Here is a 23387-nt window from a genome sequence, read left to right as displayed (position 1 = left end):
TTCTTGTGTTTACTAACACATGAAGGAATCAGAATGGATGTAGGTCTCACCTCCTTATCAGGAATGGATTCCTGAATACTCAGGAATTCGATTACGAAGGGGGGAGATGAGTTTAGGAATCATTCCTCCGGAATCAATACCGATTCATTTCTTCTCTCATTCCACTTGTCTCCGATTCATGATTATTTTCCATTCCAAGTAAGTAAACGTGCCATAAAGGGTATCATTTTGCATAGTAAATTCCTCCCGGCTGTTATCAACAATGACTACAAACTCAGTGTCTTTCTGTTAATTAGCATTATAACCGAAAACAAACTCAGCTCCCAATTATGTCCAGTTGTGTGGAGGTTAGCTAGGTTGCATAGCTGTTAAGCAACTGTTTATTTTTGCTAGAACACTAGTCAACATCTCTTCGTGAAAAGCTCATAGAGCAATCTTTCATAAATTCATCTTTGTTTCTTCATGTTCGTGGTCGCCTTCTAATTAAAGCTGTCTGACATGAATCAGTTATGAAACATGCATAAATTAGGGTTCATTCGAGGAACACAAAAAAAAAAAAAAAACAGAAAAAAGAAAACAAAGATGCTTAATTTTAAGCTAGCATTAGGCACTAGTACAAAAAGTTAATCACACAATGGAACACAAATAATTTGTTGTGTTTTGAAGTCAGTTTTATTATACAATGGTTCTGGTTATATTATGTTGTGTGAATGCCAACAAAGTGATAACTTTTTTATCGGAACTACATTGTACAACAGAATTAAGCATAGTCCGTCTTCTGAGCCTTAAAAATTGAGCGGCAGATTTCCCTCCACTCTCGAGTCTTGGTTGCCTCTTGAAATCTGAAATTTGGGCTACTTGATACAACAATGCTTGAGGTTTCCGTTGTGTGATTGAAAACTGGATGCCAAATTTTGAGGAAGCTTGCTTGAATGTCTTCCACAAGGTAAACCTAGTGCAAGCTGTAGAAATTAGACAACAGAAGTTATACTTTTCTGTTGTGTGAAATTGGAATATAGGCGGCAACATTTTGAGCCAAAATGCTATGGGCTCGGTATATTTCCCTCCATGTTTTGGCATTTTGATTTTTGTAGTGCACTCGTACAACAGTTTGTTAGGTTTGTGTTGTATGAGTCACTTTAGAATTCATTTGAAGTTTAATTATTCCTCCCACACTCTTGAAACTCTCTCGACAAAACGAAATGAAACTCCCAGTCAGTCCTCTCAGACACACCCTAAATCTCAGTCCTCTCTCAATCCTCTCTCACAAACCCTAAAGCGGCCTATTTGGATCTCTCTCACCATCCTCTCTCTCTATCTCTGCGTGAAACCCCTATCTCTCGTGAAACCTCTCTCAATCTCGATCTGCAAGTCTACAACCATGTCCTTCATCTCAATCCATCGCATAAAATCATGGCCTTCATCGTTTCAGCGGTCAAGCAAGAAATCCCCAATATCTCCTGCAGTTGAAACCATCTCCATGGCCATCGTTCCGTCTGAGTCAAGATCAGAGATGACCAAGCTCTCGACGACTTCTTCTCTCATCTCCGATGTCTTCGTAGTCCTCCTCCGCTCTCTCGTCATCCTCGGCCTTCTCTTCTGCCAAATGAACATCTCGTCAGTTTCCCATTTTGTCCTCCACTGAGTTGCTTTTCTTTCTGATGATTTTGGTTCCGTTGGTGACTTGGGTTTTTGGGAAATTAGGGTAATTGGTATGAATTGGGGTTTTGGGTTGGTTGTTTCTGATTCTAGTTTGAAATGCTAATGAGAAATTTAGGTTTGGGTTTAGTACCAAGATTTTGATGAAATGAGTTTGGGTGCTGTTTTGATGTTTTCCCTTAATTTCTTCCATTTTGTTATGTTTGTATGTGATCTGAATTGAAGCAATTGTCTTAGAGGTTCCTCTCGTACAATGAACTATGCTTATGTTTTGTTATCTGCTGTATGCTTACTTTTGTGAACTCAGTTAGTAGCCAGGGTTCTGTTATTTCTAATGTCTTAGAGGTTCCTCTCGTACAATGAACTATGCTTATGTTTTGTTATCTGCTGTATGCTTACTTTTGTGAACTCAGTTAGTAGCCAGGGTTCTGTTATTTCTAATGGTAGAAAAGGCTCAGCTGACAGAAATTTCAATAATGAAAGGGTAAGTTTGGTTATGCACTTCATTCTATGGATACATATAATCTACAACATGTTTCCTAATTAACAAATCAATGAAAAAAGCAAGGGTTGAAGGCCCAGAGTGATCATGAGTTGGATATGTGCGCCAAGGGGTTAGAGGTGAATAGCCTGAGTAGGCTGATGGGTTCGGAGGCTGTGAATTACACTTGTGTAGAGTGGAGGAGTTGTATGAGAAGATGCTTGTGAAGATTGAGAGCTTGGCCAATGGCTAGCTAAGTTGAGAACAGCTCTGCGAAGATTCGAGAGGAGGTAAAGCTTATACTTGAATGATCATGATTGAGAATTTAGCAACTTTTTTTTGGAGGATAGGATAGTGTGTAAAATGAATATGGGGTTTAGTTGAGCCAGTCAAATAGTTACTGAATTTGTTCAATGTAGGGTTTGTATGCCACAATTATTGGATTTGCGCATATAAGCATTACTAAAAGAAGATGATGATCATGAGAGTGTAGTTATTTTTTGGAAGATAGTGTGTAAAATTGGATGGGGTTTAGTTAAGGTAGTGAAATAGTTATTGAATTTATGCAGTGCTGGGTTTGAATGTGTCAATTCTTTTTTTTGTTTTGAATGCTCTGTAGGAAGATCACAATAGGAAGTTGCGATACAAAGCTGCTAGGATTGCTGGATTGTAAAAATTGCTAAACTCTTGGGCGTTTTATGCTTATGAAAGGTAACTTTCTTTTCCTTCTTCTCCCTTTACTATATATAGTTTCAATCCATGAACTTTATTTATAGTAGTTTCATAGTAAAAACAGGATATCAGATAGCCCCATCTTGAATATCAATGCCGCTAGTAATATTGAATAACTTGTATCCATAGAACTCCAAGTAAGTTAACGCCCAATTCTGTACATCTTTGAACAATGAACTAACTCCAATTGTCTGATATAGGTAGAGTTGTATTTGATCTGATATAGGTAAAGCATGCTCATTTAAGTTTTTTTTTTTTCCCTTTCCGAGTGTTCAGAATCTCACTCAAATTCCATCCAAGGGTGTGAAAGAGACTAGTGAAAATGTGCATACTAGAGCACTTCCTCCTCGGTTTGCAGCAGATGAAGAAAGTCAGCTTAGTATTCCACTACAACCAGTTTCTAGTACCCTTCCACTGTCAAACAAGTCAGGGAAGTCCAATAAATTAAACCCAAAATTAGTGAGAAAGAGACTAGAAAAGAATTTGAGTTGGAGAAACATAATTTAGTTAAGGTTGAAAGTCAATCTGAGATGTCAATCATGATATAGCCTTACGTCATTAAAAGGATGGTGAGTTCCATGTTCCCACTTACTGTGTCTGCTTGTTGATGATGGAAAGTTTAAGATTTCTAAAGCTAGTTTCCTCTTTGATTGGTAGGATTTCTCTTTTCCCACTTAAAAGTTATCATTTTATTGACATGTTTCCCCCTTCCTTGTGCAGTTTCAACCTTTGGAGCGGTCTAGGATATGGTAACAGAGGTGATCTCTCTCTCTCTCTCTCTCTCTCTCTCTCTCTCTCTCTCTCTCTCTCTCTCTCTCTCTCTCTCTCTCTCTCTCTCTCTCTCTCTCTCTCTCTCTCTCGGTAAGACATTTTATTTATAAGCTGCTATGACTGTATATGCATCTTTATCTTAGTTTTTGGTGAACTTTCACTGCAAACTTGGCTTGATTTTCCTCTCATTAATGCTTGCATTAGATATTGGCAGCCACTGGATGCAAATGTACAAGTTAATTTCCATTATTCTCTTCCTTTAATTGAGTGGATGATTTTGCATTATTGAATTCTCAACAAATTATATTATGTTGCTTCAATATGTTTCTTTGTAGTACTTTCGTATTAGGCCGGCAAGTCTAGTTACAAAGATGTGAAAGACAGTACGTATTAATTGGCTTTTTAAAGCATATTGTGGGAATCAGTCAATCGGATGTTTATGGCCTATTATTGTGTGGCATGTGAGGTAATTCTAACTTAATTTGAATATCGACCCTTTATTTTTAATTTTTTTTTCCCAATGGATGCAGTTGCCACTCCTCTTCATTTGATTGTTTACTCTGCAAGTGCTTTATATAGTTCTCTTTCTTCTTGCACAGAATGGAACTAAAAATTTGATTGAAGTAGTGTAGTTAAGGCAGTGAAATAGTTACTGAATTTATGCAGTGAAATGACAACATTACCTCTCCAATTGAATCATTTAGTTGCCTTCGGATTGTATGTGGTCTAAAGTGACGGTAAAGAAACAATGCAGTGAAGTGATCTGATAATTGGGAGCCTTTATTTTATTGTTTTGTGCTTAAAATCTATGAAATGCAAACACAATGCACATCTGACAGACTCCTAAGGCTAAGACATTTTCTTGTGTGTTTCCTTTCATGCAGTGAACTGGTGCGGGTGAATAATTCTGTGATTGTGAGTTGATGATTTTTCTGAAGACACACATTTGGGAGAACCACTGTGCAGGTGAGCTAATTGAAAATTGCTCAGGGGTGTTTTCTGAACTCCCACTCAATGCTTTACTTTCTTTCTCATGTTTGTTAATTATGTTAGGCTTTAAATTTATTTTTCTTCAGTAAACTCGTCAATCTACTCAGAATATGTGTTTGTGTATTATCAAATACAGCAAACACTCCTGAAGTAAGTTCCCTTACATTTCTTTTGAGCATATTTAGTAGGTCTCTTTTTTAGTAGCTATGTTTTCCAACATATTTCAGTTGTTAATTTCTTTGGTAACCTGCTAGGTACTCACTCAGAACTTGTGTTCAATAACAGCAAGCAATTAATGGCATTTTAAATGCATGGCCACAAGAAACTAATGTAAAAAAAATATTATAACTTGCATGGTTGCAGACGTACAGATATATGGGTAGAGTGGCACTGTGGGCAAAGCATTTAGGACTTGTTGAAGAATGTTTCAATCAGCTAGAGAGTCTTCAATGTGTTCAAAGGGTAAGGTCTTTGGGCGAGCAGAACTGGAGTCAATACTAGAGCTTCTGCAAGGTCCTTGTCCATCATGTGTATGATCGATGACGTAAGAGATCGAGAGCATACTTATCATCTTTTCCTACAAGAGAGCTTCGGCAAGAACAAATGAAGGTGCATTAAAGGAAAGCGCCAGTAATCTATGTATTTTAGGTCTTCCTAGCTAGAACATTTTACAAGTACAGACTCAATTTTCTATGTTTTCTGAATGGTTTATAATGCTCACACAATGGTTAATAAAAATAATATGTTGTCTGAGTTATTCTCACACAATTTGTTAAGGCAATCCAAGTTGTCCAAGGTTAAGTCATATAACACAATACAAAACCATGTGTTGTATGATGATAAAAGAGTTCAAAATTGAGCCTTCTCCTACAACAGTCACTGGTTGATACCCAATTTGATTACAATATTCACACAACGGATAACCAAATATAGTTGTTGTGTGAACTAACAACCAACAACAAAAGAAAATAAAATTTTGTTGTGTGAGATTCATAACACACAACAGAAATAAAATGATCACTGTTGTCTGAGTAATCAACAAACAAGGGCGATAATTTTACTTCAGTTGTGTGTTACTTATCTCAGACAACAAATATTATGTTAGATCCATTGTCTGTTATTAGTCTCAGACAACAAAGAATGAGTTATATCCGTTGTCTGTTATTAGTCTCAGACAACAAAGAATGAGTTATATCCGTTGTGTATTATGAATTTCAGACAACAAAGAATGAGTTATATCTGTTGTGTGTTATGAATCTCAGACAACGACAAATTTCCTTTTCTGTTGTCTGACTGTGCCGCGGCATCCCCTCCCATGCCATGCCAGGCACATGCCTGCACAGAATTCACACAACGGAAACTAGTATTCTGTTGAGCAAAGTATTATCACATGCACAACGGTGAAATCACCGTTGTCTGATGTTTCAATCACACAACACTCACTTAGACCACGGTGAGCTTGGTCATCACACAACACAAATCCACCGTCGTCTGATGAACTTTTTGTAGTAGTGAGCGTTCTCAAGTTCTCATCTTTATTGCTGATATAAGAGTGTAACAAAAGATTGCTAGGGTTCTACACATTGATTTGAATTCTAATACTCGATCTGTTTCTCCCACAGAAAAACAGTAAAAGTCATTCAAAATTAAATACATCATGTTCTCAACGAAAATATATATTTATTTTTTCTCCATAACGTTTCTACAAAATTTGCATTCACATCACGTCCCACATAACACTGACACATATATATCTAGTGAAATCTAACTATATACGTACAACATAGACCTGATCTATTCAGAAACCACAAAGGAGTAATTGTTGGTTTGTCTGGAGTAGACAAGAAGTAGCTACTCCTAAGCCTAATAATAGAATTGAGTATAGCTTTCTCCACTTCTATACTCATTCCAAGCTGAACAAGTGAGACTATATAATTCACTAGGAGTGAATCGCACGGGAGTACGATAGGACCGCTTCTCGATATTCCTAACTCTTCTTCAGACATCTTAAAGAGCTCTTGGAAAATGTGGTTGCAGAGATAGGATAAAGGAAGCATAAAACGTCTCTTGTCAAGGGTGTAGATGACAAAAGTGCCCTTATCTGCTGTAGTACTATTCATCTTGTTACTGCCAATGACTGTTGGGGGTGAAGTTCTCTTCCTCCCAATAACAGGTACCTTCTGCAACTTCTTGGTCATTTTGATGAGCTTCTTCGGGCTGAGCATCACGTCCATGGTGATATTATATGTGATCAGCTTAGCAAAAGGAAGAGCTACAGAAAAGGTGAGTTAATATGTTGAATGCTGAAATTTTGTTATTGCAATGCTCGTATATGGAGTATATGTGTATGGCCTTCATATATATATATGAGGAGATTATCCAGCCACTTTAGACGTATACTAAGAATTATTACATTAATTAATTGGAATAGATTTTGTTACTCAATCTCGTTGGTGGAGAAAATCCCTATGTTTGGCAAATGCTGGGATATGCTTTGGAGTAAGAGATGCTTCTTATGAGTTGATTATTAGGGCAGATATCATATTGGTTAGTTAAATATACTGGAAACCTCTATATCACTCATTGACACAAACAATATATAAGTCCCAAGCTTAACTCTTCGATCAGTACTGGTCAACCTTCCAAATAGTACCATATAAATGTTTTATTCAAGACTCATTTTTGGTGCATAGGTGAGTTTCTCTCATTCTGTTATGATCGATTTCATTTATTCAGTCGGTAGGATATGTACTTTTTCTCAAATAACAAATTCTGGTAATTAATATGCTCAATTTTTTTTTCCTTATTATTGGTAAAGATGCTTTCTTCTTAGAGTTGATAACTAGGTCAGATATCATATTAGAATTTAGTTAAGGGAAAATTTTTCAAACAGTACACCAAGTAAATGTCACTAATAATTCTTATATACAAAGTTTCAAACCAAACATTTCGGTACACGAAATCTGAAACTCGACCCACTATTAGTACATGACGTCAATTTTTGACACCAAAATGTCCATTATGCCCTTAGTTCTTTTTTTTTTTTAAAATAATTTTTTTTCCTTTGTTTTTATCTCTTTCTTCTTCCTTCTTCCGGGCTCACTCCTTCACTTGATCTTTCGCTATCGGGGATGGCTCTGTTCCAGGCAAGGCCTTCTGCTCCGGGACCTCAATCTCGCTGAGCGGGGCCCATGAGCTTCAGTTCAACAACTGCGAGAGAGCCAAAGAGGCCCAAATCCACGGATCAAGAACTTGATCTGCATCCCAACTTTCGACGGTGTTCTTGAAATGGGTTCCTCCGGTTTGATCAGAGACGACTGGGGATTGATCCAACAAGCCAAGTCGTTGTTCCGGTTGGATCAGCCTGACCCAAAAATAGACCGCTCAAGTTCATCAACCGGAACTTCTCCATTTTTGACATCGGCATCATTGACGATGTGCAGGAAGAGGATCACAGCTCGTACAATGACGACAAGAAACGTGTTTTTGGTTCTAGCAAGAAGAACTGAGCGCTGAAGAAACCCGGACTTCGCAGATTCCGACTGCTAGATGAAAAGAGCGCTGAAGAAATGGGGCAGGAAACCCGGGCTGGGCCGAGACACGCCGCTCAACCACGTGGAGGCAGAGCGGCAGCGGCGGGAGAAGCTCACCTCACAAGGGCGGCATTGGAAGCAAGGGACTGAGCGTGGAGGTGAGGAAGGCGGCGTTGGAAGCAAGGGAGTGAGCCCGGAAGAAGGAAGAAGAAAGACATAAAAACGAAGGGAAACAAAATAACAGAAAAAAAAAATTATTAAAAAAAAAGAATTGAGGTCATAATGGACATTTTGGTCTCAAAAATTGACGTCGTGTACTGATAGTGGGTCGAGTTTCAGATTTCGTGTATCGAAATGTTTGGTTTGAAACTTTGTGTATAAGAATTATTAGTGGCCTTTACTTGGTGTACTGTTTGCGAAATTTTCCCTTTAGTTAATTAGTTTTTCTCATTCTATTATTTTGTACTTTTTTTGTTAAAGTACAATTCTGGTAAGATGCTCATTTGAGAATTGTTAAGATGCTATTATTTCGTTACAAGAAAGTCCAAAGTGGAGGGAATTTCCAATGTTTTTTTTTTTATCAATAAAAAAAAAAACATTGGAGGGAATTTCCAATGTTAAGTACTAGATTTATCTTAGTGTGAGACAACCCTAGTAATTAACTACATCTTTGCCCTTTCAAACAAAAACTACATCTTTGCTTGATCTTCCATACGTCTTGTGGTTACAATAAAGAATGGACAATTCTTCGGTTCACCCTTTAGGTGAATGAGCATATTCACCATCTCTTATGATTAACGCATAATAACTTTATAATTTTCTAATCCAACTATTTATGTTATAAAACGTAATACACAGATTTAGCTTTGTAAAAAAATTAATCAAATTGAACACCTTTTAGTTATTCATTTCTATAAAATACATGGATGATTCATCATAATAGTAGCAAGTGTTGTTAGAATAATCCATTTGTTTTATTCAATTAGATAATTAAACGATTTTCGAGTCGATTGATTTTTTACATGATCTTTAAAGGCTAATTTAATATATGGACCGTTAGATTATAAGTAAAAATATGTTAATCGACAATAGGGTGAATATGCTCATTCACCCTAGGGGTGAATTTAGCTAAGAATTTTTGTAGGGCTGGCTCTAATTACCATCCCTGCCAGAACAGACCGAAAACCGGCTGTGTCGGCGCCGACAAAGTCGGTAACTGAAGAGTCAGCAAGGTATTACCGTACAGGAGCAACTTTTTTGGCTCGGTAGTGGTACAGCCAATCTCAGAGGTTCGGTGATACCGAACCAGCCGAGATAGATGTTTCTGGATTTAATTCCAAAAAATACTCCCCCCTTGCGTCTGCCAAGGATCGAACCCTTGCCATTCTAGCTACAAACTCGAGCCACTTACCACTAGGCCACAAGCTTGCTTGTTATTAGTTGCGCATAACTAAACAAATATACTTGAATCAGAAATCATAAAAACTAAAAACTCTTTCTTGTCTTCTACTTCGAGACATTTCTCTTTCTTTGTTCTTTCTCAATCTCTTCCTCCTCTGTTTTCTCTCTCTCTGCTCTCTCTCTCTCTCTCTCTCTCTCTCTCTCTCTCTTCATTTATGACTTTTGTTCTTCTTCCTCCATTTTCTCATCATTTTTCTTCTTTTCTCTATTCTTTCGCCTTTGTACTCTTCCTTCTTCCTCCTCATATTGCAATCCTCATCTCCTTCGCCGGATTTTATCTCTGCAGTCCTCTAAATTCCGACGATCGGAATTTTCAAATACTGGCCAAAACCGACCGTTGAAAGAGGTAACCGCAAGCTCCGGTAACCGAAAGCTCCGGCAAGGCTACGGCAACACATTTGGCGAAACCGAAGAGTTTCGGTCGGTATTCTGCTGACGTCAAAAACTCCGGCAACCGTACCACTGCCAGCCCTAAAGAATTCTAACTTTTGGTGGCCAAAGACATTTTAGGACATCCTCCGTAAAACACAATATGTTCTCGACTTGCAAGAAAGAATACTTCTTCTCCATTTCATAAACTGTTTTCATTTCAGAGCAGAATTTTTTTATTTGAACTTTTTGAATTTTTATCCCCACTCCACGTTGATGCAAGTGAGATACGAATTAATATTAGAAGTTGTTACAAGTTCTGATTTTAAATGTATATCACAAAATTATCCAATTAAACCACAAAGCATAACAAAATCCATTATAGGCTTTTGCCAATTGATCCCTTCACAAACAGCACCCACGAATACCAACAGTAATCATATAATTCAATTGAACTACTATGGACATCCATTAACATGCTTCTCTAAATCCATCAACATGCTTCTCTAATCATTCTTCTACGGTACAAAATCAAGTTCACAATTCAATCAAATTGAGTCCCAAAACTTAATCATTTACGATTCACCATTCAATCCCCAACGCTTAAATACATCTCTAATGATTTCACGACAAACACAATCATATCAAATTTGAGTTTGAGTTTCACAACATTACCTTTGTCATATAATGATTGTAGACACAATAAATTTAATGAAAATAAAATTCATTAAAAGAAATTGTAGACAAACTGAAAATCCACTAGAACGAGCCCCACTGATAGGAGCATTTTAATGCGGTATTTTAATAGTTAATTCCTCACATTTTGCTTAGTTAATTCCTTAACGAATCGATTTTTAACTCAATTTCTATTTTTTAGGTACATTGGAGTAGATGATGATGAAATGAGCTGTTTGGCCCTAAAATGAGCATTTTGCCCTGAGAAAGCGTGTCTTGGAGAAATTGAGCCAATGAGAAAGCAAGCTAGACAAGAAATGAGGAGTGGCAGACTAACCATCCGAACTTCAAATGAGTTGAAACTTTCCAGATTCCTTCTAGAAAGCCCAAGGATCATTTCTTATGAAGAGTGCCAGAGCAAACTATGAGTGGAAGGCCTTCAAACAATCAGCCCAATTTTCTACAGAAGCAAAACTGGAAAACTAGACCTGTAAGAGGTCCAGCAGCATTTCCGGCCCAACCACATGGCAATACATTCTGAAATTTTACCACAGTAATCTGCATTCATGGGGGAATATTTGTTATGAAGAAGTCTTGGGCAGAATCTAAACTTTCGGTGGAGATAAAATTGAAGTAAATGAGTAGGAAATCCATCATCATCATCACCCAAAAACATTCCATGTTTTAGGGTGTAATCATCATGTTTTCTCCATCATTTCTCACACTAATCCACCATCATCATCACCCAAAAACATTCCATATTTTAGGGTGTAATCATCATGTTTTCTCCATCATTACTCACACTAATTTACTCCATCTTTTCCAATTTCACTCTTCTTTCTCTTTCCTATATAAACACCTTCTCCTCTCACTCTAAAACATATTCCTTCATCCATTCCATCTTCTTTGTCTCTCCATTTTCTTTCCATTTTCCTCTACAAATTCCTTCATCCATTCCATCTTCTTTGTCTCTCCATTTCCTTTCCATTTTCCTACACATTCCTTCATCCATTCCATCTTCTTTGTCTCTCCATTTTCTTTCCATTTTCCTCTACCAATTCCTTCATCCATCTCATCTTCTTTGTCTCTCCATTTCCTCTCCATATTTCTTTTTCATTCTCTAGTTTTCTTGTTCTTCATTTTCAAGCCAAGAGAAAGAGAAGCCATGCAATACATCAATTTCCTAACCGCCATCCACCCTTGTGTCTTCCCTAGAAGATTGCTTGCTTTCAAGGATCTTCAAGTTCTTCATTTCAAGGCTTTATCATTCATCTTTCAAGGTGTATTATATCCTTTCTCTTGTTTTCTTTGTTTGATTTTGTAAAACTATGAATTCTAGTTAACAAATAATGTTAAGGGCAAAGTTTAAAGCCCGTTTATATGTTTTGAGATAAAGTTGTGATTTCTATATGTTGATTTTTATGTTGCTTATGTGGGTTTGTTTAATTAAATTTGCATGATAGAAAACTTTTGTATTTTAATCTTATGTGGTTGCAAACACTTAGGGTTTTGATATAATTGGTGCTAGGTTTAAGAACATGAAATCGACTTTTCGTTTTGTGTAAACTTGAATCAAAGTAGTAAAGGTTTTGTGCAAAGACCGAATTTAATTAAAGAGGATTGCAATTAGGTGGACTTTTCCATACTAAGTTGTACACTTGAGTTGATAGCCTTTCTCTATGTCTAATGCGTTGAACATGTCATGATTGACTAGCTTTCTAGGGCTTGATTGCATGTTTGATAGGATTAATCTAGGTGCTTTCGCTTAGGTTAATTAGCATTGAAAAGTAAAATATGGGAAATCATTTGCTTTCGAATGTTTCACATGATCAACTCCTCTCTCATGACATTTAAAATCAACTATAGGAATTGTAATTGGATTTCTTGCATATGGATGTGGTTTTGATCTTTGTTCCTTGCGATCCACCCTTGTATATAAGTTTTTACGTTTTCTTTATTTTATTTATTTTAATTTTAATTTTATGAATCCTAATCCTCCCCTTATTTGTGTTTACTTGTATATATTTATTCTTTATTTTATTTTTGTAAATAATACTTTATTATTTTAATTCTTTATTTGTTTATACAATTGTATATATTTATATTCTTTATTTTATTTTTGTAAATAATACTTTTCTTTATTTGTTTCACAATTACAAGTGTACCCTCAATCCCCGGATAGAACGATCCCTATTTGCTTATACTACTAACGATATTTCAGGGTTAAATTATGCGCTTGCTTCGAGCGCATCAATTTTTGGCGCCGTTGCCGGGGATTGAAAAATCACTTGTTTTTGTTTATAATTGTTGTATATAAATTGTTTAAAACTTAGTTTAAATTTTTATTTATATTATTGAACACGAATTTTAATTGTAGGTTGTAAATTGAGAGGAATAGGTGAAGTCTCTTTTGTTAATATTGGCCTAAACCCCTTATTGGTACCTAGCTCAGGTCCCTTAAGGTTGAGGGCGGCCTTTATTAACACTTGTTGAACTGTCTTCACACTTATGAACTTTTTCATCTTAGTAAGTATAGCCTATGTGGAATGGTGTCTAGGAAGGGGACAACGTTCATGACGGGTTTTTGAATCCAGAAGTGCTTGCAAATGGGCCTAAACCACTATGTGGGAGTAGCTCATGCCAAAATGGATTTTTCCTCTCGTGTTCGTCCTCCCCCACCTGGCCATTTCAGTAAGGTTGCCCAAACGATTTGAAAGGGAGTTTGTGTCTAGGCGACTATACTTGGGCCGCACGTCCACTTGATTTACCGCTTGGAATTTGATTCGATATCAATAATGTTTATAATAAAAGAAATACTTGTGAATACTCTATACGTGTAAATTATTTTGTTGTTTCACACTTTAAACTTGTAAAAATACTTTTCACGTTTTATACTCACTTGAGTACTTAACTTGTGTCTTATGTACAATATACTTGTTAATTATACTTGTAGTTTGTAATTAATAGTTATACTTGTTTTTATTTTGTATTTCTTTGTTAATTATAGTTACTAACTTTATTTAATGTAGGTACCGTCTGGCTGCAAGACGTAAAATACAAGCGCTACTTGGGAGGCAACCCAATACAGAATATAATCAGATTTGCTTTCTCTTTCCCTATTTCTTTTTATTTTTCATTTTTTCTCTATTGTTTTTATTTTAGGATTTGTTTTCGTAAATGTCTTCTATCTATGCTTACTTATTTCATTGCATGCTTTTAATTGATTACATTGAAGATAATGCAATATTTAAGTATGGGGGAAGAGATTTATATTTTTGTCTTTCATTTTGAGTCCTATATATATTTTTGTCTTTTATTTTTGAGTCCTATATATTAAAAAAAAAAAAAATGCATTCATTCAGTCTTATTAAATTCAGCTATTTACAAAAAATTAAAAATTAAAAAAATAATAATAATAATAATAATACTCTATACTAAGCCATGTCTGCATCTCCATAGGAGTTGAGGCTGAGCTCAAGGGAAATGCGAAAGCCACTCGCCCGCATACCGCTCCTCCAAAGGAGTAAATGGAGGTACAAGTCTAGGCTGAAAGACTATAAACATTAAGCGCTGCTTGGGAGGCAACCCAATTCCAACGTAGCTGTGGAGGAGTCGTCAACGCAGATTTGCTTTCTCTTTCCCTTTTACTTCTCCAATTTTCCTTTGTTTTAGTAGTCATTTTCGTAAATTTCATCCCTATATGCTTAAGTGTCTCATTGCATGCTAATAATTGATTACATTGAGGACAATGCAATATTTAAGTGTGGGGGAAGGGATTTACACTTTTATCTTGAGTCATATATATTGAAAAATAAAATAAAAAATCGAAAAATGTCAAAAATTTTAAAAAATTTTTGGTTACTTTTGTTTTTGTTTTTGAGTCGTAGGATGCTCCTAACGTCTAGGATGAACATGTCTCCGAATTTATGGCTGAAGGTTTTCACAATCAAAATAGGACTTAATTGAATTCTGTGGTTAATCGACGTTGTGATACTTGTATGAAGATTTGAGATAGGATTGTAACTTGGTTCATTAAGCATGCTAGGATTAAGTCTGATTCATTTGACCCAAGTGAGCTGTTGAGCTAAAATACTTTCTTTTTGAGTGCTTACTGATAATTTCAGAATTTCATGGCTGTATTTGCAAAACCTCATCTTTCTTTGAAAATCCAATGATCATGTGCCATAGATTTTAATGGACTAGAGAGTACTAGAACTCGGCTGTTGTGACTGTCAAAACTTGTATGCCATAATATGCACTGATCCTGGATAGGATAGAAGGCATTAGGGTAACCACCAAAGCCAAACAAGCATGTGTCCCCAATTGTGCCCGTCGTGGGACTCCTTAGAATGAACCCCTTTGAGCCTACGTTGAAAACCTTTGTTTCATCACCCTCACTACCCTACCATGAGCTTAGTACAGGATATCTCTACCCTTGTCTTAAGGACTTAGTAGAGCATGACATAGTATGTAGGGGTGACGATGAAAGACAAGTATGGGGTGGGGAAAATCCAAGAAAAAAAAAAATTTTGCCTTGAAAAAAAAAAAGAAAGAAAGAAACAAAAGCGGCAAAAGAGAAGAAAAATTGAAAAGAAAACTCTTGGGAAAATGTTGAAGTGTGGTTTTGGACTTGCAAATTTGTAGAAGGCTCAAAGTTGAAAATTATGCCTTTGTCCATTCCCATGTTGGTTAGAGTGAAGGTTTGGCCCAAAACAATGATATTTGGTCTACAAAAATAATGACATAAGGTGGTCCTTATATGCTCTGCTAGGTCCTTAGGATTTTTTTGTATCCTTAATCTTCATTTCAAAAACCCTAGCTTAGCCCCATTACAACCTGTTTTAAGTGCTGACTTGATCCTTGAGATGGGCAGTCTTTGATTAGTGGAGTCAGTTACGCAGTCGAGCTTATGGTTTAGGTCCATTTGTGCACTTAGTCATTTCATGAGGTCTTTAAAAATTCTTCACAAAATGTGTTTATTGATGAAATATGCAAGCTGTTTGTTGCCTTACAATTTGTTCTCTTGCATATACTTGAGTGTGAAGCTTTTAAACATAGCCATTTCTGAGAGAAAAATCGAGAGTATGCCCTGTGAGTTTGGATTGGACTTGTTCGAAACATGCTATCATTCACTGTATAACTTAAGTTCTCCATATCTTGCTTAGTCATATGAATGTCACAGGTTTATTAACCATGCAATTATCTTTGTGATTTTGATTAAGTGTTTAACGTGAAAGCCATGAGTTTGGAGTCTCTGAGACAACAGTTAGGAGCAATAGAGTCATTTACTTGCTTTTTGTCAAGTCTTTGTTCTGTTTTGGATTTTTTTTGTTTTGTTTTGTTTTGCTAAGGGACTAGCAAAAGCTAAGTGTGGGGTAATTTGATAGGAGCATTTTAATGCGGTATTTTAATAGTTAATTCCTCACATTTTGCTTAGTTAATTCCTTAACGAATCGATTTTTAACTCAATTTCTATTTTTTAGGTACATTGGAGTAGATGATGATGAAATGAGCTGTTTGGCCCTAAAATGAGCATTTTGCCCTGAGAAAGCGTGTCTTGGAGAAATTGAGCCAATGAGAAAGCAAGCTAGACAAGAAATGAGGAGTGGCAGACTAACCATCCGAACTTCAAATGAGTTGAAACTTTCCAGATTCCTTCTAGAAAGCCCAAGGATCATTTCTTATGAAGAGTGCCAGAGCAAACTATGAGTGGAAGGCCTTCAAACAATCAGCCCAATTTTCTACAGAAGCAAAACTGGAAAACTAGACCTGTAAGAGGTCCAGCAGCATTTCCGGCCCAACCACATGGCAATACATTCTGAAATTTTACCACAGTAATCTGCATTCATGGGGGAATATTTGTTATGAAGAAGTCTTGGGCAGAATCTAAACTTTCGGTGGAGATAAAATTGAAGTAAATGAGTAGGAAATCCATCATCATCATCACCCAAAAACATTCCATGTTTTAGGGTGTAATCATCATGTTTTCTCCATCATTTCTCACACTAATCCACCATCATCATCACCCAAAAACATTCCATATTTTAGGGTGTAATCATCATGTTTTCTCCATCATTACTCACACTAATTTACTCCATCTTTTCCAATTTCACTCTTCTTTCTCTTTCCTATATAAACACCTTCTCCTCTCACTCTAAAACATATTCCTTCATCCATTCCATCTTCTTTGTCTCTCCATTTTCTTTCCATTTTCCTCTACAAATTCCTTCATCCATTCCATCTTCTTTGTCTCTCCATTTCCTTTCCATTTTCCTACACATTCCTTCATCCATTCCATCTTCTTTGTCTCTCCATTTTCTTTCCATTTTCCTCTACCAATTCCTTCATCCATCTCATCTTCTTTGTCTCTCCATTTCCTCTCCATATTTCTTTTTCATTCTCTAGTTTTCTTGTTCTTCATTTTCAAGCCAAGAGAAAGAGAAGCCATGCAATACATCAATTTCCTAACCGCCATCCACCCTTGTGTCTTCCCTAGAAGATTGCTTGCTTTCAAGGATCTTCAAGTTCTTCATTTCAAGGCTTTATCATTCATCTTTCAAGGTGTATTATATCCTTTCTCTTGTTTTCTTTGTTTGATTTTGTAAAACTATGAATTCTAGTTAACAAATAATGTTAAGGGCAAAGTTTAAAGCCCGTTTATATGTTTTGAGATAAAGTTGTGATTTCTATATGTTGATTTTTATGTTGCTTATGTGGGTTTGTTTAATTAAATTTGCATGATAGAAAACTTTTGTATTTTAATCTTATGTGGTTGCAAACACTTAGGGTTTTGATATAATTGGTGCTAGGTTTAAGAACATGAAATCGACTTTTCGTTTTGTGTAAACTTGAATCAAAGTAGTAAAGGTTTTGTGCAAAGACCGAATTTAATTAAAGAGGATTGCAATTAGGTGGACTTTTCCATACTAAGTTGTACACTTGAGTTGATAGCCTTTCTCTATGTCTAATGCGTTGAACATGTCATGATTGACTAGCTTTCTAGGGCTTGATTGCATGTTTGATAGGATTAATCTAGGTGCTTTCGCTTAGGTTAATTAGCATTGAAAAGTAAAATATGGGAAATCATTTGCTTTCGAATGTTTCACATGATCAACTCCTCTCTCATGACATTTAAAATCAACTATAGGAATTGTAATTGGATTTCTTGCATATGGATGTGGTTTTGATCTTTGTTCCTTGCGATCCACCCTTGTATATAAGTTTTTACGTTTTCTTTATTTTATTTATTTTAATTTTAATTTTATGAATCCTAATCCTCCCCTTATTTGTGTTTACTTGTATATATTTATTCTTTATTTTATTTTTGTAAATAATACTTTATTATTTTAATTCTTTATTTGTTTATACAATTGTATATATTTATATTCTTTATTTTATTTTTGTAAATAATACTTTTCTTTATTTGTTTCACAATTACAAGTGTACCCTCAATCCCCGGATAGAACGATCCCTATTTGCTTATACTACTAACGATATTTCAGGGTTAAATTATGCGCTTGCTTCGAGCGCATCACCCACGTGCGTCTCTAAGATAACTAGGGTTCTCCTATTTTCCTTTGTGCTCGTCAGGCGGCTCACCACGCCGAGGCAGGCTTCTGGCCTCGTCAGAGGATGATGAGTGCAGCCGGATAGGTTATCTGTTGTTGTGATGATGGTGTGTCGATGGATTTGATCTGGCTATTGGCTGAAGATGGCAAATTTAGTGAGATACCATACCTGGACGGTGCTGCATCGATGGTGGGTAACTAGGGGCGCCGTTGCACCTCAAAGCGTCGGTGCATCAGGGGAAGGTCATGATTGGGTCGTAGGACTGGATGCGGACTGGAAAACTGGGTGGCAGCGATGGGATCGATCGATCCTTTTGCTTTGGCTGCGATCTCGGCGAGTTGTAGTCTAGGATTTTCAACCCTGATTTGGTATGGTTTGGTTGCTAGGATGGTAGGATGGCGATCAAGGCCTCGACTCGATGGTGGTATGCTGATGTAGGTGGTGCAGCGGAGGCGGCGGCGGAGTTGTACAGGGGGCGATGGTGTTGATGCTACGGTGGGCCTGGGTGCAGGCTCTCTCACTGAGATTTGGGTTGGATGCTGGGCTGGACAATTCATTCGGAGCGATTGGGCCTTAGGTCTGGTTTTAATTTTCATGTTTTAGTTTATTGTTATTTGTTTGTAGGATGTGGCTTTATGCCGACAATAAGTCGCTACCCTATTGTGGTTGGACGACGTGGGCTTTATCCCGGACTGCGCACCTTGTGTGCCTTGTCTACTCTGGCTAGGCGGCAAGTTCTTTCCTTCATCAAATGGTCGCGACCTCCCAGTAGCAAGATGAAACTAAGTGCTACAGGATTGTTGTTCCCGTGGCAATATAGTGGGAAAGCTGAAAGTAATAGCAAATTATGGCTCCGTGTGAGCAATATCTTTCCTGTGTGTCACCATAATGTAAAGCGAATAGAGTAGCGAGTATTGCCCTCTTCGCTAATTGGTGCTTATTAGAATACATATGTTTAGCTGAAACTCCTGTTATTATCTCGGGATGTTCTCTCCATGCTTATTATTTTTTGGGGTTTAGGCATAATGTCCCCCTCCCCCCATGTATTATGCGGTTTCATTAATGATCAAGGCTTAAGGGCAGCCGTCTTGGCCCTATTTCAAAACAAAAAAAATTCATTAAATAAAGTGGTCAATCCTTCAAATTGTAGCCAACCAAGCTTAACTGGCACGTGAGCCCCACAAACGATATAAGTAGCTCATGCATTATAAAATTTAAATACGCTCAGAGAGTGACACATGTCAAGATATGTGAAGGTTCGTTAAGTAGATGACGTGGAGATGTCAAATTAATGCTAATTGATATTTACTCTTGATACTTATCTTGATGGGTGAATCAAATTGAATCAGTTGATCTCAATTAAAATCAAGCATTAAATGCATATTTCAATCAGATAGAATTTGATTAATATCAAGCATTAAATAAAATCATAATCGACTGACATATTCCTTAAACAAATATAATTAAATCAGTCAATTAAAACCGATTGATTTAGTTACACTGGAAATTATTCTATGCACCGACGGTGCAAGTGACCCAATGCTTATAAAATAATCTCAACCCTTGATATTTATTATCAACTTTATTTTTAATAAACAAAAAGTGTATTTAATGCAATCTAACCATTCATTTATGTTGGTGCAAGTACACGGCGGTGCTCTGAATAATCTCTCTAGTTACACAATTAAGAAATGTTTTGATTGATATCAAGCATCAATTATGATTTTATTTGATTGTCATATTCCTTAAACAAATATAATTAAATTAAGTAATTAAAACTGATTTATTTAGTAAAAGCAATTAATGTCGTGTCATCAATGCATTCCTTGAGTGAGGCACCAAGTGGCCAACACTATAAATACCTCATTTGAAATCAAGTGAAGGGGACTTCAAACACACAGAAGAAATCTCTCAAAAGCTCAGAAGTCTCTATGGCTCATGAAGAATCATCAAGCTGCCAAATAGCTGGTTCATTCACCTTACTGACTTCAAATAAATAAGGGAAATAACCTAGAAGCTCACAAGTCGTCAAACTTGTGGCCTAAATTCAATCAAGGTCAAGCATCAACCACTCTTGATCAACCATCACCTTCAAGTAAGATCAAGATCAAACCCTTGATCAAGCGCAGACATCAAGTCATCAAAAAAACAAATCCTCTGCCAAGTTCTTCAATATTGGAGAATCAACAAGCGCCAAACACACGTCGGCTAGTCTCCTACCAAAGCCCAAAAATGCTCACCACATGACACCACTCGTGGCCCCAAATTCGATCAAGATCAAGGCTCTACAGTCTCCGATCAATCGTTGTCTTCAAGCCGTCAATACAACAAATCCTCTGCTAAGTTCTTCATTAAGCTCGCGAAAAATCAACAGACACCGAACACATGTGCCGATTCATTTGCTACCAAAGTTGAAGAACACTCACCACATGTCGCCACTCGTGGCCGAAATCCTATCTAGGTCAAGCCTCTACGGCTCTTGATCAACTTGGATGATCCACCAAATTCTTCAACTCTGTGAACCAAGCATGATCACCTAATATTAATAAAAACCAGAGAAATTACCAAAACCCAAAACTGTAACCATGAACAATGAACATAAGAGGATGGGGTTTCCATATGAGTTTAAGCGCATAATCTTGTAAAGCTCAAAGAGTAGATTAATTTCCTTACCTCATTCGTCGTCGATTGTGGCCAGAGTAGCTAGAGAACTCAAGAAAGCTACTAGAAGCATCGACACTTTCAAACTCGAGAAGAAGCCTTTGCTGCCGTGAGACACCATGAAGTGCCCAGACAGTGAAGAACCCGCTGGGAAACCTAGAACCTTTAAAGCTTCGATACTCCTTTATGGTTTCTCAGTCGGAAAAATTGATACCATAACTACATTCGCATCGACAAGACAAAATAAAACGTACCCGTTCAACATCGTGAGATTGCTGGAATACAAAAAACCATCTTGGTTGTCGTCACGGCTAGACAGCTCGTCAGTTCTGATTTTCGGGTCAAATGGTCTGGATTCTCCTAGAGCATTTGATTTGATGTTAGAGTATTTATAGAACTCCATCAATGGCCAAGATGAAGCGGTTATGAAACAAACAGCTTAGATTACACGGCAATTAATTCCTTTTATTCAAAATGAATTTATTCGGATAAATTTCCCGAGTGCCCCTAACATTTATCGAGATCGCATATTTTAATCTCGAATAATCCCGTCTTAATTCCTTAAACTTTTTTGGGACTGACAAAAACGCACTAGATACATCACCAAAAGTAGGGCAAACAAAGAAAAGGAGGCCAAAAACCCCCAGTGCTAGAAGAAGCCCCTGCGAAACACCATGACCTTCAACCTCATGAGAACCCGAGAAAGCATAACCTACATCTAGGATCAAAATATCCCAACCGCTGTGAAGGAACCCTAGGGAGAACTTACGGACAGAGAACATATTTTTTTATATATTTGTTCCATTACCTTGATGAGCAACTACAGATTATGTTGGAAAATTTATGACATGCATCCTAATAGCATTACAATTAAACCATCTCAACATCTTATATAAACCTCGATCTATTATAAAGTAGGAAGAAGATAAAGAGAGAATAGTTGGGAGGAAGTAGAAATGTTCTCATTCAGTCTCATTAGCCTTCTTTATATAGAGGTAGAGTTTATATTAAAGTATATAACTAATGAGTATTTACGTGGACAACCACATAGATAATAATATTTACAATAGTCCCCCTTGGATGTCCACCAATGCACTATGCCAAAATGTCCTTCAGATGACATACTTCAGAAGACAGAAAACAATTCTTATCTCAGACGACATAAATTTTTTTTTCTGTTGTCTGAATATAGGCTAAAATCAAACTGGTTTAATTTGGAAAAATGGTCAGCATTCAGACAACACATTTTTGTCATTGTAGAAGATGGTGATTTCCTATCTCAAATTTGGAGGGATATCCAAAAGTTGATCAATTCTTTTCCCTCTCAAATAGCCAAGGCCCTAGTTGACTGAAAAATGTTGTGACATTCAGACAACATTTAAGTGTTGTCTAAGTGTGAAGGTTGTTTTAAATTTTCTAAGTTATTTTGACTTGCTTTTTGACATATCTAGGTCCCTCGCAATGGAAAAAACTTTGCTGACCAGCCCTGGTCAGCAAAGGCTGCCCATAACCAATCAAAGGTCTACACATAGGCTACCTTTTGGTCCTGCGCCCTTTTATCTCTTCCTTTGCCTCTTCTCTCAAATCTACTGCAGGTTTACTTCATTTACAATTATGATTAGGGAAACATAGTGGGCCCATATTTGAATTTGTTTGTTCTAATATATTGCAATTATATTCATTCTCAATGCTCAAGGTAAGCAGTTAAATTATACTATTCATAATTCCTATCGCTAATAGACTTGAGCTGATTACTATTTGCACTAGTACTAGCAAAGAATTGAAAAAAGAAAGAGAAAAGTTGAAAAAATAGAAAATTTTTAGAGATAATCTTGTCAGAGAAATCCCAATTATTGAGATATCATTTATAGACTTCAAACAAGAATCTATAAAGTTGAACAAGATATAGAAGATCTCTTATATACTCTGCAAGAGGAACAAAAACCTCTTGATTACTTGAGCATTGGTTAGATCCGCAAATCACTGGTATCAGTGCTTGTAAAATAGCTCAAAAGGGGAATCCCTTCTAATGGGGACAATGTCTGATTTAATATTAGAGAAGTTGAATTCTCTACTGAAATCCTCTGATGAGAAACATCAGATCCTCCTAAAAAATTATCTAGATGTCAAGATCATCTAGAAAAACTACCTGCTATAATCTACCGATTAGAAAAATTGGAAAGCAAAATGGATTATATCAAGGAACTTCCAAAAACGGAAGAAGAAGAGCTAACAAGTGTTAGTAGAAAAATCAATGAATAGCAAAAAACGCTGGATTCTGTGAAAAATATACTGAAGGACAAGAAAGTGCCTACAGTAAAATCAAAGAAAACTAATGGATTTAAATCATTAGAGAATCATGTTCACAGCATGATTTTTTTTTTACAATCTAGTCAAAACTAGTATTCAGTATGAAAACCCGAAAGAAAAAAGAGATGTCAAGATGATGAGCATCTTCGGGAAAAAGAAAGGAGTACAACTCCTCA

At 36.6% G+C, this 23387-nt stretch overlaps 1 pseudogene; it reads left to right on the top strand.

Moving 5' to 3' along the window:
• The first annotated feature begins 1381 nt into the window (after positions 1–1381).
• Positions 1382–23387, top strand: part of LOC112184423 — a 32792-nt pseudogene continuing 10786 nt past the window's right edge.

The sequence above is a fragment of the Rosa chinensis genome, chromosome 2 (assembly GCF_002994745.2).
Source record: "Rosa chinensis cultivar Old Blush chromosome 2, RchiOBHm-V2, whole genome shotgun sequence".
Taxonomy (NCBI): domain Eukaryota; kingdom Viridiplantae; phylum Streptophyta; class Magnoliopsida; order Rosales; family Rosaceae; genus Rosa; species Rosa chinensis.
Note: the sequence above shows the minus strand (reverse complement) of the source record. Positions and strands in the feature narration are given on the sequence as shown.